We start from the raw sequence: 14791 nt of genomic DNA on the forward strand, positions 1-14791 counted from the left end.
TGAGAAAATAAATTCAACTAAAAACTGAAAGCAACCAAAGTCTGTTCAGTGATCACCACAAAATAAATGTTTACAAATCAGGCTATAGAAGAGTTCCTAAGACTAGTATTGGTAGATTGGTACCTATTTTATGTTCTAGAAATTTAGGATGTGACGACAGAAATGGGTTCAAAATCTAAATATAGGCCGTCCAAGATGGCCGCCCTCGTGGTTTCCTTCTGTCAGCACTATTCTCGAATTTCAACTTCATTAAAAGGATCCGAAAGGGGGGCCGAAAATTTAATGTCCCAAAAAATCCCAGATGTAATCTAACACGACAGAAAATTAATTTTTATTGTGAAAGAATAGAAATATCAAAAATTCGTTTTGAAACCAATCTTTTTCTTCTGTTTCTTGTTTCTTTTAGCTTGGAAGATTATTTTCGACTCAATTATAAATTTGGAACCATTTTTACGACTTTTTCATAAATATTTTTTTCTTCGTTTTCTGTGTTTTAATTAAATTTATTCTCTCTATACATCATTAATTTCGTTCGTTGGTTCTGTAGGCACATAAATTATGAAAGAGGAAGGAGGGGCCGCTCCGTGGGTTTGTGGAGGTCTCCCTCTGAAAAAGAAACTAGTCTTGTGGGTTAACGTTCTGAGGAGGGAACACTATAATAGCTATACCTACGAACAATTTTGAATCAATTGAAAAATCTGTTCCAACAATTGGGGTTTTATCTATACTAACTTACCTACTTATTTTCATTTACTAGCAATGAATGATCTGCAGAGACCTCGCAAAGACAGGAAAAAAACCTCTCTTGGAGTCCCACAAGGTGCAACGGGATGGAAACCCCGATTAGAAAGTTTCCTTGATCAGTTGAACACATTGTCAAGGGGGAAAAACATAATTAAGGTGATAAGTTAAATTATTCCAGGGGACTTTAAAAGGATAATCCGAAAATACCATCCATCCATCCAATGTATTCAAAATGGCCGCGACCGAACACAAGTCAAATAATTTTCAACACATTGCTTCATTTTATCTCAAAATGTCTTCGGCAGATGTAGAAGACAATTTAATCTTTGTCAAATCTCTAGAGAAAACTACATTAATTACTTTAGACAGGAATACCAGCATCTCCATCATAATCTAGAATTGGAATACCATCTTCATCACATCTTAATAATCTGGGAATCTTCAAACGCGGAATGCTTCCTTTGAAGTCTCCTCAATTTTTGACTTAATTTGTGTTAGATCAAAATGTCTTTTAATAAAGTGTCTTTTCAATTTTATGTCTGCAGCCAGATGTCAGCTCATTTCCGCCCCTAGAATGGTACCACCTTCTCCTGGTGCTTCCTGTAGCGGGGTAACCAAAGTCTCCAAAAATAAAATTCAGTGTTATTGGGTACTGCATATTAAAAATATTGCAACTAAAACTTGTTCATTTTGAAAACCTTTAAGTTATATCCACACCATGGCTTTCTTTGACTTCATAATACGAACGAACAAAATAACTTTTTTTAGTTTTTTAAAACTTACCAATAGGTAAATTATCTTCTTTGTTTCTTTTGATTTCAGGCCAAGCAACCAGTATTGAACCAGCAAGTCTGTGTCCTGGAATCAGGAAATTGGGGAAAATGATCAATGAAACGAAATTTTGTGGAATTATGGAATCATTTTGAGCGAGATTCAAAAGTTTTCCATCAATGAAATCTCCTAATAGTTATTAGTTAATTTCACCATACCGCGGATTCTAAATTGATTGGCCATTAGGTTGAAGCCATGACTCCCATGAAAGTGATGAAAGCAATTTGAGACTATTTCAACAATGTCCTCTCTCTAAACTGTAATTTTACAGTTTACAACACCATAATTCAGGGCACCATTATGTAATCTGTAAAAGCATATTCATGGTGCGAGTAATCTGTGAAGATTTCTGGTTCTCATCATCAGGACAACTCCACAATCTCTACGTATAGAGTAATTATTCTTGAGATTCTCTCGAGAGAGTTTTTTTTTTTTTATATAAAAGAGAGAGAGAGAGAGAGAGAGAGAGAGAGAGAGAGAGAGAGAGAGAGAATGCCTGGTGACATTTTAAAATAAAATATTGTTGTATCCAATCCAAGATGGCGACAGCGGCGTTCTCAATATATTATTTAAATAAGGTATATTATACCTATTGTATATTTTTACATTTTTTGAATTTATTTAAATTTATTTTTCAACAGGAATGCTCCGTGTTGCTCTAATGAGCAATGGAATCGAGATGAAACATCTTGAAGTTGTTCTAGTTGTGTTTTAAACCTTGCGCATTTCTTTCTCAATCCGGAGTTAGAAAATTGAGCTTAACTCGGCCGTTCACAAAAGCCCATCCTGAGGCTTATGTGTAGGGGCAAACAGCCCTAAAAGTTTTAACCCAACTTTTAGGGCTTAGGTATACGAATCTCTAGGGTCTAGGGAATTGAAATGTTCAACATTAAGGTGGTTTGTGCCGTATATTTTCACCTGCTTTGGCGCTGAGGACTTAAGTATGGATCTGTATCAATTCTATGAATGGACGTGGTTGGTATAGCTGCGGATGGATTACCAGTTACCATTATTACCACCTAGAATTCTAGGCGATTCGGATCTGAAGTGGACTTGGGATCTGAAGTTACGTCGAGGTGTATCAAGTGAGGAACAATACAATCAATACATACGTACTGTGGCAAAAGAATTCCTGTGCTTTTCTGTATACGTATTCTGTATTCCTTACATATTCTGTACACGAGTGGATAGATATCTGATGATGTTGGGACCGAGATAGAAGTTAGAGCTCCAGAGTATCCTAATGCCTAATCAGAATGCCGACATCATGTTTCATGAAATTTCAGAGGAGAAAAAAGAAGACAAACTGAAATGAAGAAGAAGATGAAGAGGAAGAAGAAGAAGAAGTGGATGAAGATGAAGAAGGTTTTTATGGCTTTTAATTTTATGGAATTAGTTTTTTTCTCTTTTCTCCCCACTAGGGGATTTTTTTGCCTCTTCCCTTTTATATCCTTCCCTGCATGAAAAATTTAAAACCCTCAAGTTTTTAAAACCCATCTTAAGTTTTAAAAGCCTTCTCAGGTTTCAAACTTCTTGCACACACCCGTTTTAAAATTTCAAATGTCAAGGAGGCTTTTTCAAAAGGATCTCCTGCCATGTTAGTTTGATGATTTAGCAGCGTGTCTTTTGAGACTTTGAGTGCTCCTGGGGGTTTTGTTCACTCAAAAATTCTGTTAAGGCGCTATTGAAAATTCTGTTACAATGAGGCAACATCATGAAGTATTCTGCAGTGAAGCTTGCTTCAAGACAACATGTAGAATGTTCCAAGACCATATCACTCCAATGATGCCAATGCAAAATCTTTGAAGCATGTTGCATGTTGCCTTATGTTAATCGACAATTGAGATGCTTCATTGTAGCATGCTATTGAATGTTGATTGTTGTCTCAGCTTAATAAATTAGGCCTATAGGATTTCGAATTTTGAAGAAGTGTAAAATATGTACCTATAGGTGTTAAAGAATTACCCAAGTGCCCACCTCAGGTTCATTTGGCGTTTACTGATTAAAAAAAAAAAAAAAAAATCCCCCCACGGATATTGGCTCACTTCATTTCTAGTTTTTTTTCCTCTTTCCAAAATTCAATCGGCATTGAAGAGGATAGCATAACAAAATTTCCAAACTTTTGTATATTTTGTGTCGTCCAAATGCAACAAGTTTTTAATTTCGAAGAATTTTTATTGATTTCTTCTCCGTTAGACATTTTATCCCGGATTCCATACTCGGATGCTACTACCAGAATGAGGGGAAAAAACAGATTACCTACCTAATCATTTATAATTTATTTCGAAATTACCAACAGAAGTATTGGAAATTCTTTACTTCCAACATCATTATTACCTATTAGGTTTTCTGTATTTGGTATTTTAATGAGGCATAAATGATGACCAAACATACAGCATACAGGATGCTGAGGTACACCATAATTTGTACATTACTCCTCTTGTTCGGGTTGAAGGTTCGAATCCCAGCCAAGGCATAAAATTTATTTTTAGGACTACATTGATCACTTTAAAAGGGCTTTCTCCTATCCTGCCTTTCTCTCTTCGATTTCGGGACTATACCTTAATCCCTAAGATCTCCGTTGTTACAGTTCCCTCTATGTTTTTTTTTCCTACATTTTCTAATTTATTGAGGAGATCCAATATCCAATGGTTCCTTTGTCTAATTCTTTCTCTCTTTCTGCCACGCTCCTCTTCTTCACTCTCTCTTCCCTCACTTCCACTTCCTTTCCTTTTCTCCCTCCCTCTCTTCCAAACGCACTCCCTCTTTCTCTCTCTTATTCCTCTTTTTCACCCCTCCCTCTGAAGTACCTACACATATGTAATTCAAAAGCTTTTGACAATTTTATTTATAACCCTCGTACCTAGAAATTGAACTCCACCCAAACCCACAACCCTCTCTCCAAGCTTCATGAAATATGTAGAAAATATGGCAATATGGCAACTGAGTTATGGCACACACATTGGAAACAGAGTTTGCTTTTGAAATAACTTCCAGGGCCGTCGCCGGTTGGCCGGCCACAGGGGGGCTCCATAGGTCCCATCTTCTCAGGACCCCGGATCTCCCGGAAGGCCCAGAACTTTCAGTCCTGCAGCAAAAGAAGGAAAAAGTTCGAGTATCTACCTGTTATTCTTGCTTTTTAAACAATGCTTTCTCATTATTTTAATAATAGAAAGATTAGAAAGTAAAAAAAAAAAAAAAAAAAAAAAAATGGGTTCGAAGTCCAGTTGGAAAATAAAAGTTTGTCCTAATTTCCTGGTTGCCAAATATACGTACAACAACCCCCCCTTTCCCCCTACAAAAAAAGTTAAATATTTATCAGGAATTTTGGTGTCTCCACTAATGCCAAAGAAATTCAATATTTTATAAGAATCTTTCAGCATCTCCACTATTTTGTTCATCAGGAGTTTTGACATCTCCACCAATTCTACAGAAATTGAAATTGGAGTTTTGACATCTCCACCAATCCTAAAGATATTGAAATGGTACGAAATTTAAAGTTCACTAGGAGTTTTAACATCTAAAGGGATTATTACAATATCTGAGTAAAGATACCCATTATTTATTGATTCAGTTTCTTTAAAACTTGCCTGACCCCGCAGCAGCATTAATATGATTTTAATGCACACTTTTCAATACATTAAAATCAAGGGAAAAAGTATTATTATACGTTTTATCACTGTTTATCTTCTTCTTTTTTCGGTTTAGGATTTGATGGGGGTTCGACCAAAGTTAATGTCTTAATTTGTGGGTGTTCATTAACCAAAAATGGTAATTGGTAGCCCTGACTATTCAGAACTGGTTAATAATGACTATAATGGAAATATTATTATCACTAGTATGTAGATACCTATTTTAATGTATCATATAAGATGCCCATTTTAATGGATCATCTTTGTATATTCTTTTAGATATAAGATATATCATTAACTATAATGTTCGAATGAAAATAAAGAGTTGTAGCTTGTAGCAGTGAGGTAATACTATTCTAATATTATTGTGGTCAAATGCTCAACCAATATGTTGGAGATAAAATTCCATACCTTGGCTGGAATTGAACCCACGCCGTCCTGACTACCAGGTGAGCGTTAAACTGAAAATCTCATGGAAAAAAATATAGAAGAGGGTTTTAATATTGAAAGATATTATATGTAGACATGTTTTATACAAGAATAGTCACTTCAACTTTTATACAAGAACTTACCTAGGTATAAGTTTTTATTCCAATGCTCAACACCTTAACCATTACTTAAGCTTACTTTATAAATGGTTAAGGATGAAATAAGACTCAAGATGATGTTTTTTTTTTCTTTTTCTTCCAACTTGAGAAGAAATAAAAAAAGACAAGATTAGAATGTCCTGAGATGTTTAGATATACATATTACATGTTCTGTGTGACATTAATTAGAAGAATTTTAAATTGAAATCAAAATCCGTTCATGTAAAATCTGAGAAACCCTCCCTCTTTTATAGCAGTCATTATCATAAAGCAAAGATTTAAACCAGAAGCCTGATGCCATAAACCTCACGTCATAAACACTCCCGGGGAAGAAAACATCTTGGAAAATAAATTCTTAGGAAACCACAGGAAAGAGGAATTTTCTTTTTTTAAATATTTTGAAAACTTTTTGAAAGCTTTTTTAAAGTCAGAATCACTCCATGTGCTCACTCCTTTTTTCTTCGAAATGAACTTGGAGTTTTGTATGAAGCTTTTGATTTTCTTTTTTTTTAAAAATATTTTGAAAACTTTTGAAAGCTTTTTTAAAGTCAGAATCACTCCATGTGCTCACTCCTTTTTTCTTCGAAATGAACTTGGAGTTTTGTATGAAGCTTTTTTTGTAGTCACGTTAAAAGTCTGTTGAATGTTAAGAAGGGTCCAGACTTACATAATAATAAATGTTGGAAATATCGGACCATAATGTTGTATTACAATATGATTCTTGAATGTGGAAATGAGACGACAGTTTCCATGTGAAACATTGACATTTGTTGTCTTGAAATTTCCAACATAACTGTAAACCCTGCTTTGCAGTCCAGTTTTAATTTTTTTCTACACCCGAGCCCAAGAAGGCAGCAAAATAGTTCTTCTTTCTATACGATTTTTACTTTCTAATATGTTAAGCCATCAGTCATACCCACATATCAGTCAAATCTGTAAATAAATTTCTCAGAAAACAATGTGCTAAAAAAGCAACTCGAAACTTTCTCTCAGAAGCCTCTCCATGTTTCCTACCCCATGATGTCTTAATGCACTTGTTAATGCTCCGTAAAGAGTACAAGTTTCCTGAACTTAAGAGACTTTTTAATAGTTTTAATTGTTAGCAAGTTTGTTGAAATGAAATTCTGTGTGAAGAAGAATCTTTAGTCATTACTGTTTCCTAAAAGAACATTTTTCGGTTGCCAAGATAGAACAAAAGGGAAATCTTCGTCAGGCTGTTTCATTTAAGAACAAAAGGCTTCTTGCTGAAGAAGAATAGCCTGAAATATGCTGAGATAGATCCTAAATTCTCAAATTTCGTGTGAGTAAAATTTCACTATAAAGGTTCTTTTGGACATCTGTCGTTTGTAATTGCGTAGAGCAGCGGACCCCAAACCCCTTTTCTTTAATTGTGAATGCTCCGCGGCCCCTTTACTGTATATTTTTTTGCGATTTTCCGCGAATCCGCGGGGTCCTGCAGTCTTTCACGGCCCTCTCGGGGGCCGCAAATCAATGTTTGGGAGTCACTGGCGTTGAGTATTCTGAGTATTGTGGAAAATCCCAGATCCCGACCCAAGAGAAGTAAGAAATGGTCTGCACTGCACCAAGAATACCACTCCAATCGTCAAGCCTGTTGAACCTGCTTGCTGTGAATTCTCGTGGATGACTTATTTCTGTGTTAATGAACCTTCTTATCAAGTCTTCTCCTCTTCATCCTACTAAACACCTCTTTCCCCCTCTATTCTGTCCTCTATCTCACCAATCCGTCATCAGCTGAATCCACTATACTGTTGCTTAAAGCCAGCTACACACTGTTGTCAAGGAAAGACAAGCGTTAAAAATGTACCAATAGTGACGTTCTTCAAGTTTTAGGCATGTCGCACATTGGCAGCGTCAGTCGTGCGACTCCTAATAGTATGTAGGCGCCTGAAACGCCAAACTTTTGAATATGATAGACACTCTACATCAAATCCCGAAGGTTGGCCCTTCTTCTGTGATCTACCAGTTAACTGAATTTTATTCTAATCTCGAGCTGACCCATTACTGACTTTTCGTGTCTATGAGGTTAAATCCATTGCCCTTTGGATGCCTAGAAATAATTTCTGATATAAATGAATACAAAATATCAGAGATCATTTCACAGTAATCAAGGAGCAAGTCTTGCTGGTTCAATACTGGTTGCTTGGCCTGAAATCAAAAGAAACAAAGAAGATAATTACCTATTAGTAAGTTTTTAAAAAACTATAACACTGAATTTTATTTTTGGAGACTTTGGTTACCCCGCTACAGGAAGCACCAGGAGAAGGTGGTACCATTCTAGGGGCGGAAATGAGCTGACATCTGGCTGCAGACATAAAATTGAAAAGACACCCTATTAAAAGACATTTTGATCTAACACAAATGAAGTCAAAAATTGAGGAGACTTCAAAGGAAGCATTCCGCGTTTGAAGATTTCCAGATTATTAAGATGTGATGAAGATGGTATTCCGATTTCCAGATTATGATGGAGATGCTGGTATTCCTGTCTAAAGTAATTAATGCAGTTGTCTCTAGAGATTTGACAAAGATTAAATTGTCTTCTACATCTGCCAAAGACATTGTGAGATAAAATTATATTTGGCTTGTGTTCGGTCGCGGCCATTTTGAATACATTGGATGGATGGATGGATGGATGGATGGTATTTTCGGATTATCCTTTTAAAGTCCCCTTGAACAATTTAACTTATCACCTTAATTATGTTTTCCCCCCTTGACAATGTGTTCAACTGATCAAGGAAACTTTCTAATCGGGGTTTCCGTCCTGTTGCACCTTGTGGGACTCCAAGAGAGGTTTTTTTTCCTGTCTTTGGGAGGTCTCTGCAGATCATTCATTGCTAGTAAATGAAAATAAGTAAGTTAGTATAGATAAAACCCCAATTGTTGGAACAGATTTTTCTTCAATTGATTCAAAATTGTTCGTAGGTATAGCTATTATGATGAGTTCAGATGTTCCCTCCTCAGAACGTTAACCCACAAGACTAGTTTCTTTTTCAGAGGGAGACCTCCACAAACCCACGGAGCGGCCCCTCCTTCCTTTTTATAGGGGAGAACAGCTGATGGAAGACCTATTGAAGTATTCAAGCTACACATTAAAAAAATAAAAACTGGTGATTTAAATTCAAATTGATATAGATTTTTTTTTTTTTAATGAAAATTTAAAGCTTATCCTAAAGGCTAAATTTCAACTGTACCTAAGTACTTACCATCAGGTGATACAGATCTTTTTTTACTAGATATATGTAGGTATTGGATTGTACAAATGAAATATCCCAAAAGCTTTTTATTTTTTTTTTCTATTCTTTCTTTTTCAAATCATTTTCCCTTATCAAAAGCTTTCACCGGATTTCGTCTGGACATCTCCGGGGGCTGGGCGCCATTTTCCAACTCAGTGGGCACAAAAATTGTTTAATCTACCGCATTATAATTCCCGTCCCTCAGGCCTTTGAAAAAAAAAAGAAAAAAACTCGGGCGATGTCATTAGTCAACTTTCATTTGGGTGAGGGGAAAGCGTAGGAAAAATAAATAAATTTCCCTTCAAACAAAAGGAAAATTTTCGTGCGGCGCGTGAGAGAGGGAGGGGGGAGATGGCATTTCCCTCCGCCAAAGTCGTAAAAAAAAATTTCGAAAGTTTTTTAAGGTCTTGATTACTTTGATATTTTAGATCATTACTGGGACATTTTTGATCATTAAAATCATGAATATTTTCGATTCAAATGAGGCTTGTCGAGACTCGATCTAACGGGACATTAATAAAACATTTGTTAATTAGGATGAAATGATTGGAAATTAATGTGATTAAGCGGGTAGCCTGTCTTCAAGTGAAACCCCCCTCACTAAAGAGGCCTTGGCAGAGTTATACAATGACTTTGAAACCCCTAGAGAAAAAGTTCGACTCAAATTCTGAAAAGCCGCCAAAGGTCGTCATGGCAATAAAAAAAGCACACAGCCCAGGAAAAGTAGAGAGGGAAGGCAACTTTCATTTGGGTGGGGGAAAGCGTAGGAAAAATAAATAAATTTCCCTTCAAACAAAAGGGAAAATTTTCGTGCGGCGCGTGAGTGAGAGAGGGAGGAGGGAGATGGCATTTCCCTCCGCCAAAGTCGTAAAAAAAATTCTCGAAAGTTTAATGGGGGCAGCTCGTGACCTGGTTTAGGGAATCATTCAAATGTCAGTGTCAGTTAGTTTGCGGTGAGGTCTGGTTTGGGGAGTTCAGCATCAGGGCCGGATTACCCACAAGGCAGAATGGCAGACTGCCATGGGCCCCGCGCTTTTGGGGCCCCGCGCCTTTGAAACTGCCCCGGGCCCCGCGGGGGGCTAATCCGGCCCTGTTCAGCATTTAGGTATATCAGCTTGCGATTGTGACGATAGCACGTTGAAGGCAGCAGTTCCTAATTCCTAATCGATCATTGAAGTTATCCGAATGGGTGACCATCTAGGTGTAATCGTGTGCTGCTAGTTTTCCTTCCCTCATTCAGGGTGGATGAGGTTAATGTGATTATTCAAATGTCAGTGTCAGTTAGTTTGCGGTGAGGTCTGGTTTAGGGAGTTCAAAATTTAGGTATATCAGCTTGCGATTGTGACGATAGCACGTTGAAGGCACCAGTTCCTAATTCCTAATCGATCATTGAAGTTATCCGAATGGGTGACCATTTAGGTGTAATCGTGTGCTGCTAGTTTTCCTTCCCTCATTCAGGGTGGATGAGGTTAATGTTATTAAGCGGGTAGCCTGTCTCCAAGTGAAACCCCCCTCACTAAAGAGGCCTTGGCAGAGTTATACAATGACTTTGAAACCCCTAGAGAAAAAGTTCGACTCAAATTCTGAAAAGCCGCCAAAGGTCGTCATGGCAATAAAAAAAGCACACAGCCCAGGAAAAGTAGAGAGGGAAGGACTCATTGTTAACATTTCCAAAGTTTTGTTGACATCTACATCAAATACATTAACATTTCGGCTATCAGGGAACCCTCCCTCCATCATTATCAACAACAACAACAACAACAACAACAACAACAACAACAACAACAACAACAACAACAACAACAACAACAACAACTTAGTCTAGTAGCAAAGATGCTCGCCTGGTAAACGGAAAGGCGGGTTTTATCTTTATCTCAGTTAATTAAGGTATGAAATTTTGTCAATTGGTATGAAATTTTGTCATCAATTAATATTTATGAGGACATGATTAGCCCACAGTTGCCCAAAGCAATCACTCCAGAACTCCCACTCTGATTGAGAGGTTGATGAAAAACGCCCGACCCCGTCCCGTGAAAAGGCGAAGAAAAAGAAGAAGAATTAGCAAAATGGTAAAACTCTTGATTGCCTTGCAGAAGGTCCCGGATTTGATATCCACCATGGAGAAAAAATTGTACTCGTTCATAGATTGCAGATATTTCAACGGGTTTCTTTCTGTTGTTCTCGCGTTGATCCAGCATGTAAATGGGAAACATTGTGTCTCACCCATCTGAGAGGGATACTATACAGAATGGGCGAAATAACTTTTTTCAGTTTTTTAAAAACTTACCAATAGGTAATTATCTTCTTTGTTTCTTTTGATTTCAGGCCAAGAAACCAGTATTGAACCAGCAAGTCTGTGTCCTGGAATCAGGAAATCGGGGAAAATGTTCAATGAAACAAAAATTTGTGGAATTATGGAATCATTTTGAGCAAGATTCAAAAGTTTTCCATCAATGAAATCTCCTAATAGTTATTAGTTAATGTCACCATACGCGGATTCTAAATTGGAGATTCAAAAGTTTTCCATCAATGAAATCTCCTAATAGTTATTAGTTAATTTCACCATACGCGGATTCTAAATTGGCCATTAGGTTGAAGCCATGACTCCCATGAAAGTGATGAAAGCAATTTGAATATTTCAACAATGTCCTCTCTTCTGAAAGGTTTACAGTTTACAACTTTACACCATGAATTCAGGAGTTGAAAGTGATGAAAGCAATTTGAATATTTCAACAATGTCCTCTCTTCTGAAAGGTTTACAGTTTACAACTTTACACCATGAATTCAGGCACCATTATGTAATTCTGTAAAAGCATATTCATGGTGCGAGTAATCTGTGAAGATTTCTGTTCTCATCATCAGGACAACTCCACAATCTCTACATATAGAGACTATCTTGAGATTCTCGAGAACTTCTTAGTCGTTATTTATGAGAGAGAGAGAGAGAGATGCCTGGTGACATTTTAAAATAAAATATTGTTGTATCCAATCCAAGATGGCGACAGCGGCGTTCTCAATATATTATTTAAATAAGGTATATTATACCTATTGTATATTTTTACATTTTTTGAATTTATTTAAATTTATTTTTCAACAGGAATGCTCCGTGTTGCTCTAATGAGCAATGGAATCGAGATGAAACATCTTGAAGTTGTTCTAGTTGTGTTTTAAACCTTGCGCATTTCTTTCTCAATCCGGAGTTAGAAAATTGAGCTTAACTCGGCCGTTCACAAAAGCCCATCCTGAGGCTTATGTGTAGGGGCAAACAGCCCTAAAAGTTTTAACCCAACTTTTAGGGCTTAGGTATACGAATCTCTAGGGTCTAGGGAATTGAAATGTTCAACATTAAGGTGGTTTGTGCCGTATATTTTCACCTGCTTTGGCGCTGAGGACTTAAGTATGGATCTGTATCAATTCTGTGAATGGACGTGGTTGGTATAGCCGCAGATGGATTACCAGTTACCATTATTACCACCTAGAATTCTAGGCGATTCGGATCTGAAGTTACGTGGAGGTGTATCAAGTGAGGAACAATACATACGTACTGTGGCAAAAAAATTCCTGTGCTTTTCTGTATACGTATTCTGTATTCCTTACATATTCTGTATACGAGTGGATAGATATCTGATGATGTTGGGACCGAGATAGAAGTTAGAGCTCCAGAGTATCCTAATGCCTAATCAGTATGCCGACATCATGTTTCATGAAATTTCAGAGGAGAAAAAAGAAGACAAACTGAAATGAAGAAGAAGAAGATGAAGAGGAAGAAGAAGAAGAAGAAGAAGTGGATGAAGATGAAGAAGGTTTTTATGGCTTTTAATTTTATGGAATTAGTTTTTTTCTCTTTTCTCTCTCTCTCTCTCTCTCTCTCTCTCTCTCTCTCTCATTTGCCTCTTTCTGTATTCCTATACATTACATCTCTTTTTTTTCTGAGTTTCAATTTAAAATTCTTCTAATTAATGTCACACAGAACATGTAATATGTATATCTAAACATCTCAGGACATTCTAATCTTGTCTTTTTTTATTTCTTGCAACAACAAAAGCCTTGTTGGTTTTAATTAAGTTAGGAGTTTTTTTTCTTTTTTTTTTAGGTTGGTCGCCATTTTTATTGTTTTTTATATTATTATTCCCATTGTATTTCGGTATGGAACATAGGGAAATAGATGGAATTTAGGGACTATGTAGGGGCATTGTTTGAATTCCTTTACTGGGGAGCTCTAGGGAGTTAGCACCTAATTCCGTCAGCAGCTTTGTCCACCATACAATCTCCACGTTTTTAATTTTTATGCTTTTGAAATTCCTATTTCAGAACTGGCTCATTTATCACGAGTAGCATGCAGGCCTATCACGCAAGAAGTTCAGGTTCGATCCCCTGCTAAGTTGATTTTTTTTAGGCTCTAAGTTTTTTCCTTTCTTTCGAGTTGCTTGGGTGGGGTTATAAGTGAATTGATACACAATTCTATGTAAATGATTGATCATAATACCTCTTGAGTCATAGAAATATTGATCTAAATCTCTCAAAGAGGCAAGTCAAAACATCTCAAACCCTAATCTTTGAGCTTATTCTGACACTTAGCTCTCTTCTTTTTACCAGAATATGAAAAGATATTTAGGAAGATTAAAGATATAGTTTCTTTATTATCTACTTAAGCCCAAAGGCTATCGTAATTAGGGAACCGTAAAAAAGGCTGAAAAAAAAAAGAAAAAAAAAGGATATTATATTCCCAGTTTTTATATTTTTGCAGATAAGATTAAAAAAAGTCGGGGGGACTTTTATGTCCCCCTCCCATTTTCCTGATCCTCTTTGTTGATAACGCAATTATGCTCGTTCTTTTTGGACTCAGAAAAACTCCACCCTTTTCAAAAAGGGAAAAAAGCTTAAATAATGGAAAATGCCCTGAGTGGAAAGAGGGATTTTTTTTCTTTTGCAATTATTCCCTTTTTTTCTCTATTTTTCTTTTTTTTTATCTTTCCTTCCCTCTTTTTTTTAAAAAACTCATCACCATTATTTAAACGAAAATGTCTGGAACTAATTCGGGATCTGACAGTTCCCTCTTCTCTCTCTCTTTCCCTCTCTCTCTCTCTCTCTCTCTCTCTCTCACTCACTCACTCACTCTCTCTCTTTGTATTTTAAGGGCGTATGGTTATTTTCAAAATGTCTTTCATCCACCCCCGGTTTTAGGTTGGGAGTCTCTCTCTCTTTGTATTTTAAGGGCGTATGGTTATTTTCAAAATGTCTTTCATCCACCCCCGGTTTTAGGTTGGGAGGGCATAAAAAACGAGAAGATCAAATTATCCCCAAAATAAAGAGAAGCAGACTTGGTCGACTGGAGAAATCGCACAATTTTTTAGACAGTTCCAAAGGTCCACAATTCTTTCAAAAGTGAGCCAATATCCTTGAGGGGATTTTTTTTTTTTTTAATCAGTAAACGCCAAATGAACCTGAGGTGGGCACTTGGGTAATTCTTTAACACCTAGGTACCTACATATTTCACACTTCTTCAAAATTCGAATTCCCATAGGCCTAATTTATTAAGCTGAGACAACAATCAACATTCAATAGCATGCTACAATGAAGCATCTCAACTGTCGATTAACATCAGGCAACATGCAACATGCTTCAAAGATTTTGCATTGGAATCATTGGAGTGATATGGTCTTGGAACATTCTACATGTTGTCTTGAAGCACTAGACAGTTCCAAAGGTCCACAATTCTTTCAAAAGTGAGCCAATATCCTTGAGG

The sequence above is a fragment of the Diaphorina citri genome, unplaced genomic scaffold, assembly GCF_000475195.1.
Source record: "Diaphorina citri unplaced genomic scaffold, Diaci psyllid genome assembly version 1.1 scaffold1618, whole genome shotgun sequence".
Lineage (NCBI taxonomy): Eukaryota > Metazoa > Arthropoda > Insecta > Hemiptera > Psyllidae > Diaphorina > Diaphorina citri.